This window comes from Calonectris borealis, chromosome 4 (assembly GCF_964195595.1).
Source record: "Calonectris borealis chromosome 4, bCalBor7.hap1.2, whole genome shotgun sequence".
NCBI lineage: Eukaryota > Metazoa > Chordata > Aves > Procellariiformes > Procellariidae > Calonectris > Calonectris borealis.
Genome location: NC_134315.1, coordinates 17,592,079 through 17,604,133, shown reverse-complemented (window position 1 = coordinate 17,604,133; position 12,055 = coordinate 17,592,079).

The following is a 12,055-nucleotide window of genomic DNA, read 5'->3' as shown; positions in this document are numbered from 1 at the left end:
TCTAAAGCTCTTCATGAAACTCTCCTTGTCCAAACCCACCCAGAGCTCCCCAACCTCAAGCACCTCCACAAAACCTCCCCAAACCCCCTTCTTGCTTCAGACATCCATGTCAGAGCAGGTACTTGCCTCTTCCCTGCTGGCTGCTGCAGCCCACTGTGCCCGTCTCCACCTCCTGAAAAAGCCTCTGACTGTGCTCCAGCAGCGAGCGAAAGATCCCAGGGGGATGCTGCACTCACCAGTAGTACAGAGTCCTGTCCTAACAGGTCTCCGAGGGCAGGAAAGGAGAATTATGATGGGGCAAAATCTGGTATACAGAACCTCTTTTTTCAGGTTGCATTCACAAGAGACTGAAATGACATTTATATCTTGGCAGAAACGTTGCCCTTAACACTCACTTAAGCTGTAAAAGAGCTGGATTCAGTCCTCAGCCTCCCGTGTTACATGAGGGTTACACTGGAGGGAGGGTGAGCTCATCTCCTGTGGAAGGGCAAAGATGATCTCAGTAGTACCTGGGCCAGAGGACAGCAAGTGGCTCCAGAGGATGCTGATGCACAGAAACTTAGTCCATGTCTTTCCTCCAAACCAATCACATGGGGGATTTGAGCTTGGGTTTTGTACCACACAGAAAACACTACCCTGTTGGCTATTCAGGTGCCACTGGGATCATGCTCCTTTCCATCTACTGTCCCCCGTCAATCTCCTGTCCCCTGTTTTTGTAAGAGTGAATAAAGAAGCAAGTCCCAGTGAACTGAGCATGGCTCTTTCAAGCACACTAAGAAATTTCAAGCACACTAAGCAGTTGAAAGTTGACTCAAAAACATAGTACTTAATTTAACCTCTTTTTCATTTAGTAAATTAGAAAGCACTACTACTGAGAGAGCTCCAGCCATGTGTCCCTGCCATGGAAGGACAAGGTCATTTTGGTGCCAGGGGGGCTGTCCCGGCCACGCAGAGAGGAGAGAGTCCAAGGTACCCTGTGATGAGGTGGCAGCTTCCCACTGGGGTAGGTAATTCTGCTTATTTTGGTGAAATGAAAAGCTGTGAGGCTCAAAGATCCTAGTGTTAACCTGCTACCACCACACTAAACCCTTGTTTCTGGCTTTTCAAGTTCAGTGAATTCGGCCCCTGCAGCCCCTGGCAGCAACCACCAGTGCAGATATTTCAGCATAATGGTCCTTCTTCACAGGCATGGCAAATGGAGTTCTGAAGGGATTTATGGATGAACGTATTGAATAGCATTGCATACTTGAAGATGATAGAGACAAATATCGGTGTAAAGGACCAGAGCCTGACTTTACAGCACCAGTTAGGATACCTCTTCCCACAGAGGCATGGTCTACGTCTGCCCTGCCTCCCACCCAACTTCGCACTTTCCAGGACAGCTACAAAGCTCCAGTCCTCGCCCATGCCGGCCGGGGGTCCCCAACTTGAGCGTACCCCATTGTTCAGATCTCATCTCCGACTCACAAAACGAACACACCTGTAGTCTAACTGCCGGTCATTTAGCATATGACCTCATTTAGAAACTAACCCCCTCAGTCCAATTATCCCTCTTCTTCAGCCACATGTCCTTATGTAGCAGCATTGCTCATTTATATGCTAATTTTACTAAGTCTACTTCAAAGGGGAGAATTGTTTGTTAAAAATCTTACACTCCAGCCTCAGTTCAGACCATCTCATTATTTACCTGCAAATTTAGGGAGATATGGGTAAAAGCTCTGTTCTTTTATGATCTATTGTCTAGGTGATCAAAGGAAACCATTCAATATGAAGATCAAAAAGAGTCTGGCTCCCAGCAGCCCAGCAGCTGGCTCTGCCAACTCCCAAAGTCCGCAGCCTCTGTTATAAGTAAAGACTGATTTTACTATTAAATAACTTTTGATTACAAATTGGAGGGAAAAAATACCCTTCACAGTCATAGTCTCTTTACTAAGGTGTTAATGAAACTAGGCTTCATATCGATATTATCTCAATTATTAGTCAACGAATAATCACCATGTATACAGTGTCTCTATTAATAATCCTCAGATAATGAAAAATATCCCACAGACATAACTAATACTGCTTGATAAATTGCTGGTGGCCCACAGCTAACCCAGATTTTCTTTTTTATATAGATATACTGCTCAAAGCATTTTTAAAACAGGAGCTCAGACACAAAGGTGTTTGCTATTTAGAGAAGGCGAAAGCAGTGACTGTAGGTTGAAGTATCAAACTGGGACACCTCATGTCCCAGTCTGTTAGGGAATTATGTCAACAGAGTAACACGATGTGAATAATGAACCCATGCTTTTCAGGGCTGACATAATTCCTCAGCCTAAGGAATTTCAAGAACTGTGATTTGTAGAAATCCTACTCTTCTAGAAAAGATAACCCACAGAATTTTTCATCTCCACCACAAATAAACGTTAAATAGTATACAGCTTTCTTTAGAAAAATAATGTGAGAAGTGAAAAGGTATAGACTTTCAGGCTTTAATCTTCCCTTTAAAGTCAACTCACTGTTATTCACCATAGCGTGTCTCTTTTCCACGCTACAAATGGCAATAAACAAGAGGCTTAGCACTGAAGTATATTTGGGGGCTCTGCAAGAGGAGCACGAGAATATTTTGACCTCCGAGATAATGAAATGTGTTGGTTCTTTTACCAAGTCACTTGATGCATTTCTGAAAATACACGGAATTCTCCTAAACATATTAAGCTACCTCTAGAGAAGAAAAGCCTCCAGTGCTGCTAGGAAAGGTATTTTTCTTGTTGTGCTATAGCTGGTTTGCATGATTCAGATGTTGTACCCTTTCCTGTCAGTCAGCCAGTAAATGAATACCTCAGCGGGTCTTAGATGACTTTTAGCGTTGTTCTCGTTTGGAGCAGATCTAAAGTTGATGTTTTGACCAGTTGTTAGTATTAAAGGTCCGACGGCACTTTACAGGAGGGCTGGGGTGTAAGTTTTGGTGTCCTGGCCAAATTCCAGCATGGGTAATTAAATTCTGTCCATCCAAACTTCCCCCTGTGGCTTTAGTTGGCTCAGGTATTCTTAATTTCCTGTCTTAAAATGTTCCATAGTGTTGCAGCGGTGCTGTTAAATAGTTGCCAGGTTTCACCTCGGCAATGTGTGAGATGATTCATACCTTACAGATTTGCAGATAGCTGCACGTCAGTACAGCCTCTGAGAGCTGGAGGAAAGGCAGAGTAGAAATGACAAGATGTCATAACGACTGTTTCCTCCATTCATTTTCTAATTTTGTGACATTTTGGAAAAAAATTTTAAATCTCTCCATTTGTTAATGAAATAAATTCCTCTCTCCCTCAACCCTTCCATTTATTGCATGCCCAGGAGAGAAGAGAGCAGCTGAACAGACGTGTGCGGGGCTAAATGAAAACCCAGATCCCTGACTATGCCAGGACGTGAAGAAAACTGAGGTCTACATTTGAACTGCTCTCCTTCCTCCCCTCCACAACAGGCAGAAGCACATTTTTCACTTCATATACTCTGAAGCTTTGAGAAATTTCACTTCCAAATCTAAGCTTTATGCCCTGAAATCATTCTTATGGTAGTTTTTCTTCCTAAAATGTAGCAACAAAGCACCAAAACAGTGCTGAAGGTGAGATGAGCCCAAGTGAATGTGTGCTTTAAGTTGCTCTCTGTTTTGTCCTTTCACTGGCAGTTTAAAAGCTAAACAAAGTCTAAATTACACACACACACACCATAAAAATGAAATACAGCCTCCAGAAAGTCCTTGTTCGGTATGGCGTACGCAAGTCTGTTATTTGACACTCCTTCATCGTTATCTGCCCCGTTTCCTCCCTTAGTTTGCTTCAGCATTGCAAAACAACTGAACCCAGTCTGAATGGGGGGAAGAGCTTAAAGTATTCAGTCTCTCACCAAAAATAAGTTAGGAGGTGAAGCTGTCTTCATTAAGGAAGAGAGAGAGGCTTTTCTATTAGCTGATTCAGCCCACCCCAAAATCCAAGGAGCCCCCCAGAGATGTCTACCTGAATCCATTGCTCAGGTAAGAAGAAGTGGAAAATGAGGCTTTTAACTTAAGCACCTCAGTTTGTTGCCTAAGGTGGGAGGAATATTCCTGCCATTTTAATACAAACAGCGTGTAATGTGTCTGCCTTGTGGTACAGCTCATGCATTTATCATGAGGTAGCAAAACCAGCATAGTAATAAATTGGTGAGATTTCATTCCCATACAAATTTCTGAAAACTCTCAATAGCTATAAAAGTCACTAGGAGCCCAGCAAACACCCACCACTGTCTTCTGCAGCGTCCAATGTAAGAACAATCTCTTTTGCAAGAGTAGGGGAAGAAGCTGAAACGCGTAACAGCTTGATACTCCTGTTTTTATGGCTTTCTCCTGCAAGCCTTGCTTCAGAAATGGATGCCAGCGTAGCTCACAGCGAGAGCTTTGTCTGCCTTGTCTGCTCAGGAGCTCGGTGAGTTACTGGCCGGGTTACAATTGCTCGGCTGCCCGGTCTGCAATTCTGTGTTAGTGAGGGGTAATGGGTAAAAAGTGATTTAAACTTTTTGAAATAAGGAAAAAAGCTCTTTCAGAAAGAGAAAGCAAATATATGCCAGGTTTTGTTAATGACACACACAGAGCAGTAAAAAGGGGGGAAATATTAATGCTGCTTTGGGATAAAAGTGTCTTGAAGAGGCCCATCTTTAACTGATCAGGAAGCTCTGGAGGGTGGGCCTAATCTTTTCGGTCTAAGCAACAAAATCTACGCGTCTCGTTTTCTGGCAGAAAGCCAGTTTTTCTAGTCTCAAGATTTCCTGAAATGAGATCAATTAGGGCCTGATCCTGGAAACCTGGAAGGGGTTGAGTTCCCAGGAACCACTGTGTAGTACGCTGAAAAAAAAGAGTTTTTCTGCCACCCGAATGAAAACAAAGTCAAGGACTTTTCTTAATTAGGATAATCATTGGCTCTATAAAGCCAAAAAGTGATGAAAAACTTGGTGTAGGAAGTCCCAGTAAGCGAAGCTCTGTTTGAAAGCCGAGAGTTTTCACTTTGTCCTCCGTGAATGCAGGCAGGGATCATTTTCTTGAACTGCTCTGATCCTGCTGCCCTTAAACATATAAAACTCCCCCTTCAATCAATGGGAGCTGTGCATACTTAAGAGCTACTGGGTCGGGCTCATAAATGTCTGCCACTGATTGTACAACACACCGGCACTCTTACGGCTGATTAAAGGAACAGACATGTTAACAGCAGATGAGACCTTTGCACAAATAGGATAATGACACCATGTCAATATTTTCCTAATGTGTGAATAAGTGCTGTGAGGGACAGAGCCCACAATATTCAAGAACCTGAAGCGTGGGAGATGATTGAGGAAGCTTGCTGAATTCTTATCTAAACACAAAAAGGAAATATTAAATATTAAATCAAATTATTGATATTAGAATATAATATGTTAACATGACACTTCACCTTCTCTAAAGCAGCCTGTTACCACTTGTCCTTGATATATAATCATGCACTAAACAAATGATTTTCTGTTACTGCTTTCCAGTATGGAATAAATGGGGTGGAAAAGCTTTGGTTTTGTCAGAGAGAGAGAAATTTCCGGACAAGATTGCACGATGTGGTTACTGGAGGTGGCAGTAGCAGGGGTACATATGGAGGGCTTGGCCTTTGCAGCAGGGGATAGAGGTATCAAATGGTGTTAAGCCACCCTGAAGCCCTCCAGCCCTCAGGCTCTCCAGCTCCAGGACAAGTCCTGTGCAAGAAGCAAAGGAGTGCTATTTTTCTTCTGTCTCATGCCTTGTTAAATATGGCTCAGAAATAGCTAATTGTGTAAGCATAATTCTGCATTTTTAAGATCACAAATTGATCTAAGTCTAATTGATTTAATATATTTATTTACTTACTTCAAGCTTAAACAGAAACATCATCATTTAGGTGTACAAATGCTTCTGAAGAGGCTTGTCTGGTGTCTGAGACCACCTGGGGATCCTATAAACATTTTATCCTTGTCCTTCCAGTACCAAAGTCAGTGTTAAGTTTTTAGGAGCAATTCAGAGGAGACAGAAGAAGGGAGATGGTGGTCAGCCATGTACACAGACAAGGGCTTCCCTTCTCAGGAAAAGCTTCTCCTTGCCTGTTGTCTTGACTTAAGGCTGCTTTGTAGCACGTCACAGGGCAGACCTTGCCTGTGACTCACTAACAAAAATGTTACCTGTTTACTAACTTTTTCTAGTATTGCCATTTTATTGAGGGGTAGGTTTCCATTTTTCTCGAGTCCAACACAGTGAGAGTGGTCCTTGCTTACCTCATTTTTGCCCTTTGCTTGAGATGGATACATGACGTAGGAATATGAATTAATCACTAACTCAATGCTGCCATTTGTCTTTCCGCCCCACCAGCCCTGAGTCCTCACAGCCTTTTTTCTGACGCCTCTTGTGTAAGCCATTCTCAGAGTATATAGGCCCTCTAAAGACCTAAGCGGATAGCAGTGCCAGTTACCTGAGTTACCTGCTCTCTTGGTTATGACCGTGGGAGACACTAGTCCTTTTCTGTCCTCAAAAAGTCTTTAAGGAGTCTTTTTATAAACAATGTATTAGCAACCAAAAAATGAAAGTGGATGAGGCTAGTATTTAAGCCAGACTCCCAGGAAAAATAGAAGGGAAGACTTATGGTTGGACACACTCTGAGCAGGGCCTGGACCAGAGGACCTTCAGAGGTGCCGTCCAACCTGCTGGAGTCTGAGCGTGGAAGGAGGGATGGAATGAAAATGCATCAACATGCTTTTGCAATGGACAGGCCCAGCTCAGATCTTGTCTCGTCATAAAGAAAAGGAATGAGAGACTTCATGATTTGGAAAAGGACCCCAGGACTTCCCGGAAGACCAGGTACTGCTTGGCAGGCTTGGATGAGCTGCATTAGCTTCAGGACATAAGCATATAGGATCAATCCTTAAGTGAAAATGCAGGAGGCCTTCGAAGTCCTTGAAGTGAGCACCTGATATCTTAAACTCAGGGCCAAGAAGCTCTGGGGAATTTGGAAGTCCCCAGCAATCATGCAGGGGGAGCTCAGTCATTCCCATGCCAAATTAGTGATGATTTCTGACGATTTCTGGGTCCTACAAGAAAACTGGTCACGTGTCAGCAGTGTCTATAACAATGGAACTTTCACATCTGTGTTTTTACAGTAGAATTTGTAATTCTGTAAAGTACTTCAGTGCTTGTGAAACCCATTGCATGAATTAATAAATAATAATAGTTTGGAAACTCCAAGACATTCTGCTTCAAATCTAAGAGGACTCTAATCCTTTCATACTATGAGGACCTCTTTTCTATATTCCCTTTCTTGGGATGTCAAAGATATATTTTTCCAAAGCATTTGAACAATTTGACTGGGACCCAAGGGGAAATTCTGGATGCTTTGTGGTGGAGTAATGAGTCAGAAAGTTTTCTTGCCAGGGATTGAGAAATGCCTGACCTCATTTCTGAGAACACTGCATGCAAGGGAAAGATTTTGCCCTTAGTGGAATTCTAAATGTTTAGTGTAGACCTTTGAGCATAAGGCAATGGCAAGCCTGTTCAAAAAAAAAAAAAAAGAATTTGTGATTATCTTTGTATTTACTTATAGGGAAATACATATTTTAGGTCAAATTTAAAACCTGAACAGTACAGTTAAAATCTTTGTTTTGGACTAATTTTAGGTGTCAAAAGAATATAATAGAGAAAGGTTTCTGATTATTGTTTATTGAATACATAGAGTTGACCTCAGCTGTAGCTTTGTATACATAGCTTTGCCTTTTGAATCATGTCTGGGAAAGCTGCTGGGGGTCCAGCCATTTGCACCAAGGCAGGATTAGCTATATCTATTGCATTTCTGACAAATATTTATCCAATTCCTTCTTACAGACCTCCAGCATTGAAGATGCCCCAGGCAATCTATTCCCAATGTCTAATCTGAGTCGTCCTTGCTCCAAATGTAAACCCAGTGTCTCTCAGCTGGTGTGCTACAGTTGTAGAGAACAACAAGCACATATTAGCCCTGTGGCTACATGGAACACGTTTTACTGAACTGCTGGCAATTAAAATTTGGGGCATTTTTCTTTTGTTTTTATAGTTCCTGGGTCTGTAATCAAAATACATATTCCATAAGAAGAATTACTACTGGACCTAAGTAAAATATATAATTGCCAATTTGTATGATTTTCTTCTGCAAAGGATGCCTAATTCTTTAGGCGCACAGCAAAGCCCCTGTGGCTGGCAGCTCTTCTTTGGGTGGCAGCCTGGATGAAATCCCCAGTGGATGCATGCGGCTCTCTACTTTGCTTTTTTGTTTTGCTTTGCTTTGCTTTAAGGTTTACCTCAGTAAGTCCATAAACAATATTATTCACTGAATTCCATTTATTTGCCACAAAACTGTTTGAACTGAGTATAGCAGGGTTTTACTGCCACCTTATCGTGGTATATGATCATCAGACAAATGCACACAAGTGTGTATAAAAATCTTTGGAAAAGTTACCAAAGCTGATAGCTTACAAAAGTTTTTTTTTTTATGGTAATTCTTCCAACTTATGATATTCTACCAAGGAAGCTCCTAAACTCACAAAACTTTTTTTTTTTTTTTTTTTTTTAAGGCAGTGGGTACCACTGTCTTTAATGAAAATCAGTCTTTTTATCCTGGAGACTAATATAACTCCTGGCTCTGCAGTTTGAACCCTATCTCCCTAGACTGCCAGAGCATTCTCATTTTTCATCCCCACTGAGAACACAGCTACAGCACATTTCCTAATTTCTATCATATGTTAGTGGGTTTCGTAAAATGCCATTCCCTTTTTTTTAAATAAAAATAATCAAATAAACCACGTTGCAATGAATAGATGTTTTCCACTTTTTTACCTTACTTGATCAACTCATTTGAGAAGCCAGTGGTTATTTTCACTAGAGCTAGAATTTGTAAGACTTCAGTCAAAAATGTGACTTTTTTATATCTTATTAAATTTCATGTGGGTTATGCAGAAAATAAATTACATGCAACTGTACTACATAAGTACCATTGCTGTATTTTTTTTTCACTGAGCAATTTCTGAAAGCAGTATAAATCATAGGCTAAATTCTGCTGCCCTTCCTCCAACCTCACTGAGCCAAAATCCCATTAAAGTTAACTTTGAGATTTGGCCCCATGAGTGGATGAGTATGGGAAAGCCTGTAATTTATAAGGCCATATCCAGTCTATTATACTTCTGGAAAATGTGCAGAAATATATTTTTAAGAGACTTTTCTCTCCAAGTTCCTAAAAAAGCCTGAGTAATTTCAGGGAGGCAATCTGATAGACAGATTTGTATGAATATTTATATAACTAATAACAGAGCCAATACTTCTAAATATTTTCTAAGAATATTCAGTCAAGTAAAACAGTGATCGCGTCTTGGCTGTTTGTCTTCTTTCTATTTACTTTCTTTGAATATTCCTGCAGATGAGTTCACAGGCAGGAGTGTTGAAGAATAATGACACTATTCACAAAGTGGATTTAAACTTGTAGCTCAGAGCAGTTTCATCAGAAATCTCTCCTAATTTGTGAATAGAAATAACGATACGTGGCAAGTGATGTTCAGAAAGATCTTACATTTTTAATTTTGAATACTGAGTCTTTCAAATGTAATCTACAGGTGATCTTCAGAGAACCTATCGAAAGAGTAATTTCAACTAATCCAAGAAAATTACAAACTATCTTCAGAAAATATGCAAACAGAGAAAGGTTAAATCAATTAAGTAGGTTATTTACTACAAAATACTCATTCAGCCACGGAAACTAACCCCGAACAGATGTACACTGCTCTGATGTACACTTGTGGTCTATTTGAAGATAAATTAAAATGCTTCTCTTAATATCAAATAAATACTCTTCAAAATGCTTCTTCAGATCTTCAGTCATTACCACGAACATGTGCAGTGCAGAATTAAACACTGCAAATATATGCATCTTAAAGGTCAGGATCTGAATAGAGACGTCTGTATTTCCTACTTCCTAAATAGGAGTTGATAAATTCCCACATATCCTATATGCTTGAGCTCAAGTTCTTTATTAAATAGCTTGAATTTTGATGACTGGGATGAAAATTTCTCAATACAAATTTGAGAACTGCCCTGGAAGCTATTTTGATTGTATCCAGGGTCCCTGCTCCAAAGTCTTGCCAGGCTCTTCTCCAGAAGGAGATCTTACATCTGGTTGAGTCCCCACTGCTGGGCAGACTCTAAAGAGGTGAGGGTCCCTTTTTACCTCCTCCTTACAGTTTTGAGTAAGTAATGAAAGAAAATCCAGTAAAATGTATCAGTTAGGTCCATTTTTCTCCCTACCTACTGCCCGCCAGCAAGGGGGAAGAGACTAAAGCTTTTCTGTCTGAACGTGCAGTGTGGACACATTTATAGGACATGCAGAAAAGCTGGCATTGATTATAAGAGTCTCTTGGACCCACTAACAATAAAGCACAGTGTAGATTTTAGAAATCATAGGCTGTTCAAGCAACGGACATTTACTACAAGGCTAACTACTTTATTCATGGAAGTTTTACATTCTTATATGTTTAAACTGCTTGCACGTGTATGTGCAAACCATATACTTAAATGTGCACATGGTCTGCAATTGTTTCAATACCAATAACTTGTCAGATGTAGCTGGTTATTATATTTTACAAGCACTAATATGTTTGATTGATGTTGATATGTTCTGATTAAATTTACTGCTGATTAGTTGATCATTGCTTTGAACAACAAGAAATTATATTTCACTGTTTTTATTACACTGATTGGCATTGAGTTTATCAACCATGGCACCAATGGGAATTATCAGAGCTAATTGATTTCTAATGAGGATATATTAATTAAATAGATGTAAGGAAATTCAACCATTTTTAGTCTGTTTTATTTTAAGGCAAGCAAACATGAAACTATGAAAAGGAAACATCCAGATCCTACAGTAATTCTTAAATTCTACACAAGTGCATTGACCTTATACTTTAGATTGATCTGCCTGTGTAATGGATCTTTAGTTCTGAGGGCTTTTCCTCTGATTCTGACTGAAGATTTGAAGAACTGTGTCTTTTTTCTTTTAAGTTTAACATACTGCTTTTTTCATAAAAAAAAAATTCCTAATGGTAGAAATAATTGTTTTGGTTTTATGTTGTACAGCTTCATATCTTCTGGGGTAAGAAAAAATGATTTTAAATAACACTGTTATTAGTTTAAAATACATGAGTAAAAAGGAATCAAGGACATAAAATATAAAAGTAAAAAAAAAAATTAAAGCAATTAAAAACCTCTTCAGGGTCCTTACTTAAAATCTCATATATCTGCCTTCCCCTGCCTGTGGGTGCCAAGATGAACCGTTAACTAATTTTGCAGTTTTTAATACTAGCTTACTGGGGTTTGGTTCATGGTTCTATAATAGCCCTACTATCTGGTTCTCACATACTGATATCATCAGCGCCATTGGCCCTAATTCAACAAAGCACTTACGTATGTGTGTAAATCCCACTGACATCCATAGCGGGTTGCACTTTGTTGAATAGGGGGCTGCTGTCATCACAAAATTAAACATGGGGAAAAGCCTATAATCAAGACTTTCATATGTAACCTGAAAACTAGCAGCCGTACGTGTAGAATTCTGCTTGCATTTTCCGCGATACTCTCCCAGCCAGCCTGCAGGTCTCTGCCGCACGCTTAAGCTAATCTGAAGTATGGGGATGCAGCATCCTCGCACCAGTGAACTTTCCTGCCTTTGCTTCACACATCCATTCTCCCTTTCTCTCTCTCTTTCTCTTTGTCAGATGAATTTGGTGTTTTGCAAGCCACAGTCTCAATCCTGCTTTAATGCTTTCTGCAAGCCGTTTGTTGCAGGCTGAGGAGAGTATCTAACTTGTGTGCCAATATTTTCTTTAACGCTCTTGCTCACTTTTAGGTCTGCTAATGAAGGCTGAAGTGTTTCTACTTCATATACTCAGAAGGATCTTTCTGAATGCACTCTAGTTTGAGAATAAGTTGAGGGTTTCTTATGAGCACATGCTCCAAGAAGAAAGCACGTATACTCCATCT